We start from the raw sequence: 5,547 nt of genomic DNA on the forward strand, positions 1-5,547 counted from the left end.
GTACAGGGAAAAGTTTTCTAATTGAAACGATTAAACATTGGATCAGAATAAATTTGGAAAAAACGACTGCCATATCTGCTCCCACGGGTATCGCAGCATTCAATATCGATGGCTTGACAATCCATAGAATGTTTCAACTACCGGTTAGTCATGAATCTACACCAAAATATACGCAATTGTCAGACATGGTCTTGAAAACTTTGAGAGACAAATTAAAGAATGTCGAATTATTTATAATCGAAGGAATTACATGTAACAATGCAATGATGGATTTAGGAACGACTGTATTCAGTGATGGTCAAGCCTATGTAGGTTTGTCACGAGTAAGTAAATTGGAAGGCCTACATTTGATAAATTTCAATCCAGCATCAGTTAAAGCAAACTCGAGAGCCATTGTAGAATATAATCGACTGAGATCTATATTCAAATCTGAACTGCCACAAATCAATCCGTCCGAGAAAAAGGTTGTGAAAATGTACGATCGTCGATGGGATATCCCTAATATCATTGATGATATGCAGAATTATGATTGTGAGGAACCAGAAAGTATAGTTACGTGGAAAATATATGGCCTTTGCAATAATGATGCTGTTTCGTGTTACGCTAATGTAATATTACAATGTGCGTTTCATTGCGTACGCATTAGGCAACAAATACTGAAAAATAAAGCATCGAATGCATTGATTGATGCTATCTGCGCGTATGGTGAACGTAAATATTGCAACATTCAAGCGGTTAGAAGATCTGTCGGAAAACGCTTCGAAGAACGAACACAACAAGATGTTTCGGAATTTTTTACGGCTCTAATGTCGACGTATTCCGACATCAATAATGTATTAAAACTCGAATTAAAGCACGTAACATGTTGCTCGAATGTCAAATGTAATTACAATGTAACTAAGCTGGAAAGCAGTAGTTTGTTAATATTACCTATACATTCGACATTAAAAAGGAAAAAAGGTGTCACTCTACAAAGTTTGATTAATGTAGAATTTTCTAAATGGGAAACGATAAACGGCAATTGTAACGAATGTAAGGGCACCGTGTTGAAAAAGAAAACCGTAATCGAATCAACTTTATCCGTCGTAGTAATACAGCTCAATTTATATACTTTTGTAAACGGTGCTTCTAAAAAAATTATCAACAATCGGATTACCGCCGTGCCGACGAGTAATATCACGATTAATAAAAAAAGTACAAGCTAATAAGCGCTATATTTCACGAAGATGAAAAAATGAATCGTGGTCACTACACGTGTATGTTGAGAGCTGACACAAAATCGGAATGGTATTACTCTAATGATATGGAAGTGTTCAAGAAAAAATGGCCCAAAGGAGCACAAGGAGCATACATATTGTTCTTAGAACAGATTAAATAATGGCGCTGTATAAAGACTGCCGTAAACGCTACATTAAAACATCAACTGTTCTAGCGCTGTATAAAAGTTGCCGTAAGCGCCAAAATAAAATATCGGCTGCTCTGGTGCTTTATAAAAGCTGCTGTAAGCGCTGCATTAAAACGAGTGCAATAAGTTTCTAACTTGACCTAGGCTTCATGACATTTCAAGAAGTATCATCAAGAAAAAAATTATCAGACAGAAATATGTATGTCGTGTTAAAATCGGAGAGACGAAGAAAAATATATGGTTGCGTTCTCACGAGAATGGGCGATGGAGGGGCCCATTCCTTATTTTCAATATTCATACAAGAATATAAATTCATTCTGTTGCAATTGAAATAAATGTGCAATGTATCGTTAAAAGTTATTACAATTATACAAACATTTACATATATGATTAAATAAAATATTATATGTATACTATAATATAATTATATATTTTATATATGTACATATATACCATATATTTCAATTATTTTGAACTGTATTGCATAAATTGTTACTTATACAAAGTTATGTGATAAGAATCGAAAATACATATATTTGTGATACTTGAATTACTAGAAAGCTGCTCTATATATCTGTACTTTAAAAAGTAAGTGATATCCTAAAAAAATCATAAAAATGAAAAGGTCAGGCCATGTTCAAAAGAAGGTACTCAAAAATTTAAACGATCTAATAATAAATTATCACGAAAAGTAACTGATATGTTATTCAAGGTGCCAGTTCAAAGTGAACATACGTAAAGTGTATATTATCTAAATTTAGTAATAATATATTATCATGAAAAGTAACTGTAATATTTTATTCAAGGTGCAAGTTCACATTGAATATACATACATATAAGTAAAACTGATTACAATTTGATTCTAGAAAATAAGTGCGATATGTTATTCTTAGTGCACAAAATATAATAGTCGTTTATAGAGATTTGATTTGAAATTCATACTAGCCCGTACAATGAAAAATAATTGCTCGTAATTCCAGAGTACTAATTTGTTAATGACTCAGAAAAATAACATGGCGGCCTGCTCTCAAAAAACTTTCGATGGGTAGAATAAATAATTAAAATAAGAGTTGTGAAAATTGTATAAATTAAAAACCTCCAATCTTTCTTTAGTAAAATTTCGAATTTTCGTATCAACTTCCGATTTGTGTTATACCGTATTTTCAGGGAGTAAGTTATTGATCAGAAAACTTTGCCTTGTTGCTCGAAACGGGTGTATATTAAGTAAAATTTATAAATGTACAGTTCTCAGGTCAACTACAATAAAGCTATACGCTTAAAAAGTTTACTGATTATTTGTCGTAATATACAATAAAAAATTACATATTAATTATTCAAGATACAAGTGAGAAATAAATATCATTAAAATATACAAAAAAAATTTATCAATTTGACTCTGAAAAGTAAGTGACATGGTTCTCAAAGTGCAAGGTTTCATTTGACTTACAATTTTCTTCAGAAACACAGAAGAAAAAGGTATTTGTATATAGTTTTGTATATTCACTTCGTTGTGTGTGTAGAGCTTTTAAAAATACGTTGAATCCTTATTCTAATCTAATCTTCTTCTAATGTAATACTTTTCGTATTTTAAATGTTGTAGTAATTATTCTGTAAGAGCTTCGACATTATTTCTAAATGGACATCGAGAAACATCATAGTTTTTTGAGAGCAGGCCGCCATATTATTTTTTTGAGTCATTAACAAATTAGTACTCTGGAATTACGAGCAATTATTTTTCATTGTACGGGCTAGTATAAATTTCAAATCAAATCTCTATAAACGACTATTATATTTTGTGCACTAAGAATAACATATCGCACTTATTTTCTAGAATCAAATTGTAATCAGTTTTACTTATATGTATGTATATTCAATGTGAACTTGCACCTTGAATAAAATATTACAGTTACTTTTCATGGTAATATATTATTACTAAATTTAAATAATATACACTTTACGTATGTTTACTTTGAACTGGCACCTTGAATAACATATCAGTTACTTTTCGTGATAATTTATTATTAGATCGTTTAAATTTTTGAGTACCTTCTTTTGAACATAGCCTGACCTTTTCATTTTTATGATTTTTTTAGGATACACTACTATACGCCCGCTTTATCCGCCTCATGACGCTCGTTATTCACAGCGACAGTTATTTTTCTTCGTAAATTCACAGAGGCAACCATAAATTAGCAATAAATAATTTATGAGAATATATTTTTATAAATTATAGAAATTATATTTATAAATATAATTTATAATTATATAATATATATAATTATTAATAGCAGGTATCTTATATCGCCAGTGATGAATAAAATTAAAAATAACTGTGAGACGACCCAACTGGCTTAAATTGATTCTTATTATTATTAGTTTGATGTCATATACAAGAAAAGACAACGTTTCGACCTTAGGTTTAGGTCCTTATCAAGTCTAAAATTAAAATTAAAAAATACAATAGATGTACATACAAGAATTTCGATTTTTAAGAAAGCAAAGCGCAAACCAAGATTGTAATAACAGATTAAAACGTACCTTCCAAAATCTTTAGTGCAATATGTTATTAAGTTTTTTCATTTTACATATTTCAATATATAAATACTGTGTCACGTAAACGTTCAGTATGGATGGTAAAGACGAACTAAGTTAAACCGCTTTGATTATTCTATCATAGATCGGATTCAAATTCTCTGTGTTTTTCTGTAGGTTAATCGTGTTGTTAAATTTTTTTTATAAAAAACATTTCAGCAATCTCTCTTTTCCTAGTGTTTGTTTCTCGATGTAAAATATTTAAGTTTGTCCATTTAAAGTCATGCGAAAATTCATTTCTATGTTTGCTTATAACATTTTGGTTGCTGACATGCATTTTTATATTATTCATGTGTTCTTTAATCCGAGTATTAAGGTGTCTTTAGTTTGTCCAATGTATGTGGCGTCACAGTCGTTGCAGTCAACTTTATAAACTATCTCGGTCATATCGGCTTTAGGTAATTTGTCTTTTCGGGGTTTAATAACAGTATCTAGTTTTTTTGGAATCGTGTAGATAACACTTAAGCCTGTTTTCTTAATAGATCTCTCAATAGTCTCACTTAGGTTCTTAACATACGGCCATAAAATACTAGACGAAATATCAAATACATTATTTTTGTCAACTACGTTATGAGAATTTCCTAAAAAACATGTTCTTTTATAAACATATCGCTCAATGACCGTCCTGGGGAAACAATTATCTAAAAAAATTATTAACATTATGTATATTTGTTTTATAAATATTAGCAAAAAAATACTCATTAGCAACAAAAATATTTTATTATTTAATGCGTATTAATAATTTGTTATGTTTTCCGAGTTTCATGAAAAATAGAACACTGTTTTATCACATAATTTATAATAACTTAAATAAAGTAATAAAATATTAATTATAATTTAAATACATTAAAACAAAACAGATAAACCGCAATTTTGAATAAAGTGTAAGTAAAAGCAAAAAACTATAAAAGTTTTAAAAATCGAAAAAGTACATACATACTGTATTGTTGTGTGCGTGGGGCACAATTGTTTTTTCAGGATAACGGCTAGTCTTGTTAATTAACTCGAGCACTTGTTAATTATTTGATAACTGATTTGTGACTGTCCGCCGCTTCTAGGCGGTGATTTTTAATATTAAAATTAAATAAATATAAAAATTTAATATTAAAATAATATTAAAAACCGGCCTCCGGTTCTGAACGATTATCGGAGGGGGATCGCGCGGTGGCATGACGCGGTGGAATATCATCAGTTATTTCTAAAGTGGCGTGATCAAAATGCAAGCGAACGAAGTCCAAACACTTCCTTCCTCGCATTTTATTGCACTTCAGCGCTATTTTTAGAGTGATTTCTTTCTCTATTTGATGACTTGGCCGTGTGATACTGGCTGTATCAGCACTTCGGGCAACTGACCTTCTTATTTCGACGCATTTTTTCGCTCGCTTTATAAGTTATAATCCTTTTAATTATTTTATTATATATATAAATATATTTACTATCGCGCTCGCGTATATTCGATAGACGCTTTAATAGTAATATGTGTTCCACTGCACGCAGTTGTTAATAAAATAATATATTGCACCAACTCATTCCGCGAATGCGACATCTGT

General features: G+C 30.4%; 1 long non-coding RNA gene across 1 annotated transcript; it reads right to left on the reverse strand.

The window, feature by feature from the left end:
- Window positions 1–3,752: 3,752 nt before the first annotated feature.
- LOC146720136 (uncharacterized) lies at window positions 3,753–5,225 on the reverse strand. Its single transcript, XR_014926198.1, has 2 exons — window positions 4,934–5,225; window positions 3,753–4,638 (listed from the first exon to the last, which is right to left on the reverse strand). It is a non-coding gene; the product is annotated as an uncharacterized LOC146720136 (long non-coding RNA).
- Between the last annotated feature and the right edge of the window lie 322 nt (window positions 5,226–5,547).

The sequence above is a fragment of the Nylanderia fulva genome, unplaced genomic scaffold, assembly GCF_048542155.1.
Source record: "Nylanderia fulva isolate GAGA-0341 unplaced genomic scaffold, ASM4854215v1 Scaffold768, whole genome shotgun sequence".
Classification (NCBI taxonomy): domain Eukaryota; kingdom Metazoa; phylum Arthropoda; class Insecta; order Hymenoptera; family Formicidae; genus Nylanderia; species Nylanderia fulva.